We start from the raw sequence: 12349 nt of genomic DNA, 5'->3' as shown, positions 1-12349 counted from the left end.
CCTAGGTTCTCAGTCTCTTCTCAAAAGTTCTGTTTCTAAGAGCATTTGCTTCTAACACATCTTTTTAAAAAAGATTTCTATTTTTCATTTATTTGAAAGGCAGTCAAACAGAGAGATTGTTCCACCTGAAATTCATTCCCCCAAAAGCTGACAAAAGCCAGGGTTGGTCCAGGCCAAAGTTAGGAGCCAGGAACTCTGAGTCCCCCAGATGTGACAGGGACCTATTTGAACCATCACCTGTGTGCACAGCAGGTGCCAGATCAGTGTGGGCCTCCCAGGTGGCCAATTACCTGCTGTGCCAAATGCCTGCTCCTGAAACGACAGAGGTCTTCCTGGCCCCTTGCTTACCTGGCACTGTCATACCCCAGCCCGCTGGCCTTGCTTCATCACCCATCATTCCCTGTGACAGAAGGTTGTGCCTGCTATTTCCTGAATGTGTCAGGCTGACTCGAATCCTGAGACCTCCATCCACTTTTGCCTCCCCAGTTCTTCTCTCCTTGGCCGCCTGATGAGCTGCTGGTTATGCTGGGAGGGTTAGCACGTGGATCTGTACCTGACTCCCCTGAGTAGAGACGGACATTCCCTCTCAGCCTCCCCGGCCCTATGTTTTTTTTTTTTTAAGATTTATTTTTATTACAAAGTCACATATACAGAGAGAGGAGGAGAGACAGAGAGGAAGATCTTCTGTCCAATGATTCACTCCCCAAGTGAGCTGCAACTGGCCGGTGCGCGCCAATCCGATGCTAGGAGCCAGGAACCTCTTCCGGGTCTCCCACGCGGGTGCAGGGTCCCAAAGCATTGGGCCGTCCTCGACTGCTTTCCCAGGCCACAGGCAGGGATTGGATGGGAAGTGGAGCTGCCGGGATTAGAACCGGCACCCATATGGGATCCCAGGTCGTTCAAGGCGAGGACTTTAGCCGCTAGGCCACGCCGCCGGGCCCTCCCCGGCCCTATGTTAAAGGTGCTGTGACTGGTGTGTGTCTTTGTTCCCCACTAGATGGTAAGTTCCTTCAGGGAGGGGGCCGAGTCCTACCTACCACTCCTTGCACTCAGTTGCTGATGTACCTGGTCATTGTCAATCAGTGCTGGAGGAAGCACCGGGCCCTGGAGGGTGACTGGGGAGGAAGCAGGTGCCGTGTGGGGGTGTAGGGGCGGACAGGGAGCGGTGGTGCCAGGTGCTGGCTTTGAGCTGATGGCCACAGCTTTGCTCCCGCTTTGCCTTCCCCGAGCCTGGTCGTGAGCTAAATCAAGAGAAACTGCGGGCTTGATGTTCCCAGGGGCCCTGGGGCCTGGGTAGGAGGGCTGCGCTTCCCCACTGGGTAGGACCCAGACCAGCACGGGCCCATGATGCGTTTGACCCTGGTGACTCCATAGTGGGGGAACAATGTCCTCAGGAAAGCATTCAGGAAGCCCTTCGTGTAGCCGTGATCAAAGCTCGGCAGGGTGGATGGGGAAACTCCAAGGAATCCCGGAGGCCTTGGGTCTGAGCCCAGGCCGCCTGCCTCTCAGCAGACCCCTGGCCAAGCCCCAAAGATGGGACGGGACGGGCTTGCCTGCTGGGGAGCCTAATGGAGGCACAGCTTCATGGGTCATTTGGATCCACATGCTGTTCGCTGAGCAGGGTGGGTGGATGAGCCTTGCAAAGGTTGGGGGTGGCCTGGCAGGTGAGACCTGAATCCCAGAATGCAGACAGGGCAGGCTCTGGTATCCCCAACCCCCAGTTCATCCAGGAGCCAACATGAAACACCAGTGCAGAGTACATCTGAAACCTCTTTCCACCTGTCTCTCATCCCTGAGGAGTTCTGATAGAAAAGAGGATAGCACTCATCCTCCTTTTGCTCACAGAGGATCCAGGAAGGGAACTGGAGCCAGAACTGGCCCTGTAGCCCTGAGCTGCTTCTCCCCATCCCCAGCACAGCCAAGCTGGTCAGCCCTAGGCCTGCATCGTCATTGGCTCCAGGGTGAGGGGAAGCAGCCTTGAGGAACCCCTGGCCACTAGGCAGAGCTGCCCCCCAGCCCCACCTTGCCGGCTGGCCGTGACTTACCTCTGCTGCAGCCTGCTTTTCCTGCCTGCGTCCCGGTTTCATTTTCCCAGTGCACAAAGATGCACTCTTCAGGGGTAACTCTGCCCTTTGATGCTCCACTGGCTGTTTTCCCCACATGCAGGAAGGCTAGGAGGTCACCATCTTTCCCACAAATGGGAGTCCTGTGTGTTTATCACTGGGCCGACTGAGGACAAGGGACAGTTCAGCTGTTGTCCCTATAGCCCTGCTCCTGGGCTGGCACTCACTTTGCTGACACACACAAGGGAGGCCTTGGTGTGGGCTCAGATCCCCACCCCTCCCCAGAAACCCTGCTGCAGAGCTGCCCTACTCCTGGGCAGGTCTCAGCCTGGCTCCGTACAGCTTGGCGTCCTCTGAGTGTTTGTCTTCTCTGTGTGCTTCCTGCTCACATGCCTTGGATGTTGCTTCTCTGACTCACACGGGCCTTAGGAGCTGAACTTGTGCAGAGGTGGCCCTTAGGGCAGGTTGGTTGCTGTGATGCATAGTTTTGCTTCCACTCTGCATTTAACCACATTTTGGGACCTGGGATTTCTGCCTCTGGGCTGTAAGAGGGGGTGCCTGAGTGAAGAGGGGAAACTGAGTCCTCAGGAAAAGTGGTGCTGTGGTGGAGGCTGGTTTTGCCGGTACAGAGGCCTGTTGGCTGTCATCGGATGCTTCTCTGTCCCCCGTGTTACTGCCTCCCTGCTCCCCATTCTCAGTGTGTAGTGCGCTGGCCTCCTGCAGCACCTGCAGCTCCTGCTGGGTCCGCTGCGGTTCCTCTGTACCACACACTAGCCCTGCCTTGGTTGGTTGGCTACCTGACTGGCCTGTGGAAGACAAGAGATTCCCAGAGGCTGCTCTGGAAGCTGAGGAGCTTGGCTCAGACACCTGCACGGGTCACTGCCCCAGCAAGGCTAGGAATGTGGGGGGGTGTGTCCCCCAGAACCTTGCTCCTGATCATTGAGAGTCAGGGGAGGGTGGCATGTTCTGCTCGGCTACCACAGCGAACACCTGGGACAGAATGACCTCAATGCAGAATTGAGTTTACCACCGTCCTGTCCGGGTGGCTGGCCTCATTCCGTGGCTTGCAGGGGGGCTGCTTGCCTGCTGCTGTTTCTCAGTAGTAACCCTCTGTGTGCACTAGAGGAGTCTCCATTTGGTTTCACATTTTGTGATTTACAAAGTTGCACATTGTGGGACTAGTGCTATAGCCTAGTGGCTAAAGTCCTCGCCTTGCATTCGCCAGGATCCCATATGGGCACCAGTTCATGTCCCAGCTGTTCCACTTCCCATCCAGCTCCCTGCTTGTGACCTGGGAAAGCAGTAGAGGACAGCCCCAAGGCCTGGGGACCCTGCACCTGTGTGGGAGAGCCAAAGGAAATTCCTGGCTTCTGACTTCAGATCAGCTTAGTTCCAGCTGTCAGAGCTACTTGGAAAGTTAATCAGCAGGTGGAAGATCTTTCTCTCTGTATCTCCATATCTCCTTCTCTTTGTATATCTGAATTTTCAGAAAAGCAAATAAACCTTAAAACACACACACACACACACACACACAGATGCGAGTCACACCAGCTTTGGGCCCACCCTGATGACTACATTCTGCTTTGATCACCTCCTTAACTCTAGTCAGATTCTGAGCTACTGGAGTAAGTACCAGCCTCCAATATTCTTGGCAGAGGCAAGTGGCAGCAGCAGGACCCTGGATGCAGTGTCCTGCTTGTCTGCCTGGCGGTGAGGTGAGGCTGGTGTTGGCTCCGCCCCCTCCCCTCTCCCCAGGGGACTCGGGTGGGAACCAAAAGCCCAGGACCGGAAGGCTCTGTGAGCTGATTATCCCTGTGGTCCCTGGGGTGAAAGAACAGTCAGCAGCCCCGGCTCGGCCCTGTCCTGCCCCAGCCTTATCAGAGCCCAGACACCCTTCCGCCTCCAAGTCCATGGACTTTGTAGCAGGTAGCACCCCCAATTTCAGCTGAGCTTGGCAACGCTCCATGTAGCCCACCGGCGGGGAGTGGTAGAACACCTGAAATCCAAACATCACTTCCATTATTTTTTCCAGATTTATCTACCTGTTTTGAATTGATCCATGTTGATATTCCAGGGAAGATCTCCACCTCCACAAGCTCATGTTTTTGTTTTCGTACTAAATGAATGAATGATTTGAAAGACAAAGACAGCGAGACAAAGAAGCAAGAGAAGGCAAATACTGCAACCACCAGGGCTGGGCCAGGTTGAAGTCAGGAATCAGGCACTCCCTGTGGGTCTCCCATCATCACATCACCTGTTGGCCTCCTAGAGTCTACATTGGCAGGAGGCTGGAATTGGAACTGGAACCAGGACTGGACCCTAGAGCTTTGCCGAGCCGGGATGTGGAGTCCCAGATGGCATCTTAATCACAGCAGGGAACACTCACCCTTGCTTGCAGGTTTTCTGGTGGAAGCTGAAGGCAGAGTGGGGAAGGGGCTGAGGGCTTGCTGGGACTTGGAACTAGCCACAGCTGACAGCCTTGCCCTGGAGCCCAGCTTCCCTTAGAACTAGCCACAGCTGACAGCCTTGCCCTGGAGCCCAGCCTCCCTTAGAACTAGCCACAGCTGACAGCCTTGCCCTGGAGCCCAGCCTCCCTTAGAACTAGCCACAGCTGACAGCCTGCCCTGGAGCCCAGCCTCCCTTAGAACTAGCCACAGCTGACAGCCTTGCCCTGGAGCCCAGCCTCCCTTAGAACTAGCCACAGCTGACAGCCTTGCCCTGGAGCCCAGCCTCCCTTAGAACTAGCCACAGCTGACAGTCTTGCCCTGGAGCCCAGCCTCCCTTAGAACTAGCCACAGCTGACAGCCTTGTCCTGGAGCCCAGCCTCCCTGTCATTCTTCCAAGCAGGCCTGTCTGGTGGAGCCATGTCTTTGAGCTCCTGGGACTGCATGTTGGACTGGGATGGCGGGGGCTTAGAGGGGGGCTTCCTGGAGTTTCTCCAGCCCTGCAGGTGGTGGTGGTGGTTTGCTCTGTCTGCTTTGTTGAAGAAGAAACCAAGACTTGGAGGCGGGTGGCTGAGAGGGGAGCAAGGGGTGCCTGACCCCAGGAAAGCTAGCAGTCACTCCCAGCTCCATAGCCCTGTGTGCGGACAGTGGAGGGTGGAGGCTGGGAAAGTTGGCAAGGGCTTCCTCCTGTCCTCTTCTTCCATCTCCGGAGACCTCTTTGTTCTCCCCGATTCCCGCACTGCTGCGGCCCAGGGCTCCTGACAAACTGAGCTGCAGCCCTCAGATCTCCAGTGGCCGGGAGGGAATGAATGGGTTGTCACCCTTTGACCTGCCCCCCTACCCAGCCAACCCCCCTAACTTGGACAGACCACAATGGCCTGAGGCTGATTCAGTGCCCGCTTTGTTGGAGCTGAGAACAATGCTCGCTGAGACTGGCTGCTGGGTGCAGCCCCCGCCAGGGTTCCCTCTGCAGTGCCAGGAAGTTGAGAGTGGACTTTGCATGTCCAGGAAAAGAAGGGGTGCAGGGCCTGGGAGCTGGTGTGTCAGAGGGGGCCGTTTGTGTCTTTCCTACCACCCCCACCCACCCCAGTCTCTGCTGTGGGTAGTGTGGGCTCCCTCCTGCATGCTGTGCGTAACTCTGACCCTGACCCAAGGGACCTGACTCCCTCAACCCCTGGCCCTGTTTTAATCTTCATGTGATTAAGAGGATAGCACCCAGCACCAGTGCCTGACTCCGCAGGAGGCATTCACTCACTCCCCATCTTGTCCCTGCTACCCTGCTGGTTGTGGTCTCGGATCCCCACCCTCCATCTCCCCACTAGCTCCAGCTGGGAGGTGAGGTGCAGAGGGGACAGGGCAGGGCACAAACTGGGAAAACCTTCTGCTAAATCCAGCTGGTGCTGAGCGATAAAGGAGGCCTCCCTGCTCCCGCTCCCTGGGTTCTTTTGCTTTGCTTTGCTTTTTGCAACACAGAGGAAGCCAAGGGAATAGTGGCTCTCTTCCCTGGGGAGATAAAGTTCCTGGAAGAAGGAGTTAGGAAGCACTGGGTAGCCTCTCAAAGGTCATCACTGAGCCCCAAGTGTGCCGCCCCCCCCCCCCCGAAAGGGTGTTGTGAGGCTGCAGAGGGGCACGTGGAGTCCTGAGGGAGGCTTTTGGGGAATGCAGATCTGGGTGCTGGGAGGGCAGGGGGGCGGGCAGGGGTGAGACTGAAGAGAGCTGTGAAATCTTTCAAAATAGGTCATTTGGTTCTCACTGGACTTGGGTGGGGCTGGCCGTGAGGTGGAACTGGTGAGCCGCCATAAGTTGACCTTCAAGTTAGAGTGCTGCGGACAGCCAGGTGAGGCTGCGGGCATCTCTGCAGTGGGGGTTGGGATGGGGTCAGAGCCCAGTGTCTTAGGCGTGCCCGGTCAAGGGGCATTCAGGGAAAGCCGACTCCTGCCCCTGCCCCCCGGCTTCGGCTGGCTGTATTTTCGGAGACAGCACAGGAAGTGGACCTTCACAATGTCAGGATACAGGAAGCTATCGGACTATTGAAGGCCACTTCCTGGTGAGCTGGTCATTCACATACATTTGTCACTGCCTATCAGGCTCCATGGACCCTGCCATTGTCCGAAGGGGCTGCGGGAGGCTGGGGGCCGCCAGCAGAGGCTCTTGGAAACAGAATGCACTATTGTGCTGAACTGGTAGCACCCCGTGGGACAGGGAGGAAGGTGGTGGGTAAGAAAGGGGCTGCCTGCCTCTCATTGTCATCAAGTGCACAATGGGATTGGGGGCTGGGGTCCTCTCCTGCTCGTGGGAGCCTGCTCTGCTGCAGGAGGCACTTGACCTGGGGATAGGTGTCCCAGTACCTGATTGGCAGTGGGCGTGACAGGGTTGAGGATCTTGGCCCGGAGCCAGTGTGCTAGGGAAGAGGTCTGGGGTTTGGGGTTCGGCAGACCCAGTTTGGAAGTGGTCCTCTGACTTGCAGAAAGTTGCCCTGCCTCTCTAGCCCCGTTCTCATTCCTGTAAAAGGTGGGATGAGCCTAGCCAGCTTAGAGGGATGCTCGTGGCTTGCGGTCACCCGCTGCACTCGGTGACCTGGCACCTGGCACGCTGCGGATGACTGAGGCATGCTGGTTTCTTCTCCGCCTTCGTCTGCTTCCCTTCCAGCTCTTGTCTGACCCCACTGTCTGCTCCACTGGTGAGCGAGAGAATCAGTGTGCAGGGGTCTGAAGAGGTAATGTCACTATCAGCCTAAACAAAGCCATGCCCTGCCTGCCTTCACGCCAAGAATATCAAACCAACCGTTCATTATCTGCACTAATGGACAGCACAGTCATAAGATACTCCGTCCTTGGCCACGTGCCTTTGGCCCTGTGTATACATCTGGGTGGATGCGATTTCTTGAAGTTCACATCCAGCCAAATAATGTCATTGCAGCAGAGCAGACCCTGCTCAGGAAGAGGTGAGTTAGACAACTATGCAACAGCCCGGGGCTTGACCCTGCTCAACCCCGAGGCCCATCAGTGCCAGGAAAGGGCCTCCCCACCCTTCCCCCTGCCACCTTTCTGTTTAGTGAGTGGAAAACCATGAACGTAAGAGTCAGACATTGGGTTCAGGGCTTGGCTCTGGCTGTCTCATGGTGTGACTAGGCAGTGAGTTATCTGAGGTTTAGTTTACTCAGCTATAGGGTGGGAGATAGCCAGATCTACTTTGTAGGTTTCTGTGATAAGGAAATAAGATAGCCTATGTGCAGGTCACCGTCTCCTTTGCCATCCCGATTCTGTTCTGGAGCCCCACTCAGATGTGATTTGGTGTTGGGATTTCAGAAGGCTTCACTGCCCAACCCACTGCCAAGCAGAGCCAGGGTGGCTTGGTTCGAGGTGGTGGCCCCTACCTGCATATGGCCTTTACAAGTGAAATGAACTCAAAATAACACTACAGCTCCTCACTTGCCACCTGCCCATGTGCACCCAGTGGCCATATGTGCCCAGCAGATGAAGCCCCGGAACACTGCCATCCTTGTAGACTGTGCTGAGTAAGGGATGTCCTATAGCTCTGGGCCTGGCAAGCAGCAGGAAAGGAGCCAACAAGGAAAGAGGGCACGGGGAGCTGAGCATGGTGGCGTTTGGACACTTCATGTCAACACCTTCCACCACCATGGACTTGGCCCAGAGCATATGTAGCTTTGTGCTGAAATGCCAGAGACCTCTTGGACTGGACAGAGAAAGCTGCCCAAGTGGGCCCTTGGTGCCAGGGAAGGTCATCTCCAGGCCTCACAGACTGGCAGTTTTCCTTGTGTTCCACAGTCCTGTGCCACTACTGTGAACTGTGACTGCTCAGGCCCAGGGAAGCCACAGCCCTGCTTAGACTCCTTATCCCAAACCATCAGTATCCCTATGGCCATGTCCTGATATTGGTGACAAACTCACCTCCAAGTATAGACTGTTGTCCCTGCGAGTGCCTCTCAGTTTTCCCTTAGCATACTGGGCTATGCAAGTAGGCTCTACCATATGGGAGCCAGGCTTGTGGAATTCCACTTCTGAATCTTGTCTGATCTGAACACTGCACCGGCTTGAAGAGGTCAAGGCAGGAGTAGATCTTGCTTCGCAGCAGCTCAAGTCTCAGATTCCTGTCCTCTCCTACCTGTTTATGCAAGAGGTCTGAGCATGCCTGGCAGCTGAAGCCATTGGTGCTGAAAGATTTAGGAAGGCTCCTGTGGGTCTTGTTCATGTGGGACAGGCAGGTTCAGGGTCATTCACAGTGGTTAGAATTGAGAGAAGCTTGACAGGTGCTAAGGTTAGGAGCCATCTGGTGTCATATGAGAGGCCAATTGTCTCTAGTCTCAGGAGACTGGTCCAGAAAATGTTCTACTTCCATGGCTTGTTGCCCAGTGGGAGGCCCTGAGGCCACACTGTGCAGCCTGGTGAGGTAGGGGCGGTGAGGGGGGGCATGCTGCTCTGCTGCGCCAGGGTCTCCACCCAAGCCCCGGGCCTCTCTCCTTCCCTGGCACAAACAGACTGTTCTCGCGTCCCCTTCTGACCACTCCTCTTCCGTTCCCAGTCCACGTGAAGCTGTGGTCACAGAGGTGATTGCCAGGCACCAGAAGGTTTCCAAAGATGCCAACGACTGCCCTTGCCACCCGTTCCTGCCTCTGCCTCCCTCAGTGGCTGGTGCAGGGGCAGGGGCATCCGGGGAGGGCTCTGCTTCTGATCCCAGAAACAATGGGGTGGCCCATGCCATTGTTGGGAGAGTCCCAAGGGACAACCCAAAGGGTGCCCCTTCCCTGCCCCTGCCCCTCCCCCCCCACCATGACTTTTCTTTTCCCAGAGTGTTGGCTCCTGGCTTTAGGCTCGCCTAGGGCTGGCTGTTGTGGATGCCTGGGGAGTAAACCACTGGATGGAAGATCTCTCTTTCTCTCTCCCTCTCTCTGTAGAATGCTACCTTTAAAAAAATAATATTTTCAGGCTCGGCGGTGTGGCCTAGCAGCTGAAGTTCTCACCTTGAACGCCCCGGGATCCCATATGGGTGCTGGTTCTAATCCCGGCAGTGCCACTTCCTATCCAGCTCCCTGCTTGTGGCCTGGGAAAGCAGTTGAGGACAGCCCAATGCTTTGGGACCCTACACCCGCATGGGAGACCCAGAAGAGGTTCCTGGTTCCCAGCTTTGGATCAGCACAGCACCGGCCCGTTGCGGCTCACTTGGGAGTCAATCATTGGATGGAAAATCTTCCTCTCTGTCTCTCCTCCTCTCTGTATATCCAACTTTGTAATAAAATAAATAAATCTTTAAAAAATAATATTTTTATTGTTAATATAATTAAAATAGTAATTTTATTATTACTATATTTTAAATATATATTATTTAAAAAATATTCTAGCTGATGGAAGTATTGGTTGGGGGCAAACCTGGCAGAGATGTGGGTAGGGAACCCAGACTTGGGATGGCAGCAGGAGGCTGCAGGCTTTGAATGTTCTGAAAACAGGTGTTCCCCTGTGGGCCCTGTCTCCTACAGTGAGCATGTCTGCCAGGAGGAATAGAAAGGCCCAGCTTCCCTCCCCACAGTCCTGCCCCTGCGGGACGCCCGACAAACAGGAAGCACTGGATTCAAATGCATGATAGTAACAGTCTATGGGGTAGAGGCTAGAATAACAAACTGCATCAAACAGGATGGGCAGAGCCGGTTTCTAGATTGTGGCACAGTGGGTGAAGCCATTGACTGCAATATAGGCATCCCATTGTTGGAGTGCTGCCACAATGCTCCAGCTCCCTGCTAATGCACCTGGGAAAGCAGCAGAAAACGGCCAAAGTGCTTGGGCCCCTGCCACCCATGCAGGAGACCCGGATGGAGTTCTGGCCTCCTAGCTTTCGCCTGGCTCAGCCGCAGCTGTTGGGGTTGTTTGGGGAGTGACTCGGGAATGGGAGATCTCTCTGTCTCTTTCTTTAACTCTTCCTTTGAATAAATGAGTCTTTAAAAAAATAATAAAGATAGTTCATCTAAGAAGGAGCCTTGGGGCCTGGGACAGGGTCTTAACGAGGGTGCTCAGGCCGGTGAGGGGGAGAAGTCACTGGGGTGCTTGGTGTGAGAGGAGATGTTCCCCCTCGCCCCCCAAGACAGATGGGCTGAGTTCTGGGTTCTCCTCCCCGCCCCCCGGCCCCCACCCCCAGTCCCTGGGAAAAGCCGTCAGAGAAGTTTCTGGCTGGGTCACTTGGTCCCCAGCAGAAGTTGGTATCAGATCATTGGCCCATGAAGGGAGCGCACAGCGGGTAATATCCTTGGGGACCAGGATAAAGTCAGCTGCAACGTGCAAGCTGGAAGCTTCCCAGCGGAGGAGCTCTTGATTCTGAGCTTGTAACCTCCTAAGGCCCTTTGCCCTGGGACCTAAGACAGGGAGGAGCCACCGTGATCTGCTGTGTGTTTGTGTGGTGCCCAGGCTTAGCCACGCACCCACTTGGAGACACTCTCACCCACACGGGCACCCATGCAGAGGCTGCAGACTTGATCTGGGCTCTGGGCTCAGGACTGTCTGTCCCCTCTAGCTCTGCTTTCACACCCCTCCCCCCAGCTCACCCCACCCCTGAGAAAGGATGGCTCAGGGGTCCCCAGGGCTGCACAGGAAATGCCTTGTGCACTGTGGGTCAGCCAGGCTATTTTCTGTCTCAGGCCGGAGCGACATTGGGCCGGGAGCAGCCAGTCACGGCACAGCCAGCTGTTCTCTGCCTAGATAGCTTGCGGTCGGTGTGGCCCTGTCCCTTGGGGTTCCTGTCCTGTCTCTGCTTTGCTCTCAGGCCTCGGGGTGTTTTTGATCCCAGCTTTCCCTCAGTCGGGGTCTACACTGCACTCTGAAAGTCAGCGCAGCGGTGGGTTGGCTGTGATTCTGGTCCTTGAGATGCCTGAATCGCGTGCCGGAGTGCCCGGTTTGAATCCTAGCAATTTCGTTTTCCATATAGCTTTCTAGTCATGTATTCTGGGAGGCAGCAGGTGGTAGTTCAAATGCCTGAGTTCTTGTCATCCATGCGGGAGACCTAGGTGGAATTCCTGGCTCCTGGCTTTGGCCTGGTCCAACTGTGGGTGTTACAGGTATCTGGCAAGTTAACCAGCAGAGGAAAGGCCTCTCGTCTCTGTTTCTCCCTCTCTCTCTTCTCTGTTGCCCTGCCTTTCAGATAAATAAAAAAATAGATAGATAGATAGATAGTTAAAATGTCATCACAGTGCCACCTCTCTCAGGAAGCTCTCCCTGATCCCTCCTGTGCAGTTTGGCTCCCCTTCCCAGGCCCCCCGAGACTGTGCTGCTGTGTTGGGTCAGACCCCTGCCTGCCCAACGGGCTGTGAGACACTTGAGGGCAGGTGCTAGGGCAGATGCATGTTTCTCAGCTCCTGGTACATGCTCACACACACTGGCTGCCTCGTCATCTCACTGGGGTCTGGTGAGGAGCTGGCGGTTACCAGCCTCTCACCCAGGTGGCAAGGCACAGCTGCAGGAGTTGCTAGGGCGAGAGCCCTCCTGGGCAGGAGTGGGTCTGGGTGCCCAGCTGCTTTGATTTAAGCAAGGTCGGCTGGGGCAGCTGCAGGGTTTTGCTCAGCTGAGTGAGATGTGCAAGTCTGGGGTCAGAGCTGCACTGCTTGGGACGGGCATGGTGGGGCATGTGGCTTGGCATGTGGCTGCCTTCATCTTTAACTGCAGCAGCTTGTCCGTTTCACATCACATCACTCTGACCCAGACTTCTACCTTCCTCGCCACACTTTCAGCGTCACCCTCTATCCAGGCAACCTTCCCGTGTGGAGATTTGGGGATGAACAGCTTTAGCTCCACCTGCCATCTTCATTCTCTCCTGTCTGACAACCTAGCCAGCCCATGGGTG

The sequence above is a fragment of the Ochotona princeps genome, chromosome 2 (assembly GCF_030435755.1).
Source record: "Ochotona princeps isolate mOchPri1 chromosome 2, mOchPri1.hap1, whole genome shotgun sequence".
Taxonomy (NCBI): Eukaryota; Metazoa; Chordata; class Mammalia; order Lagomorpha; family Ochotonidae; genus Ochotona; species Ochotona princeps.
The sequence above is the reverse complement of the archived record's forward strand: the minus strand, read 5'-3'. Positions refer to the sequence as shown.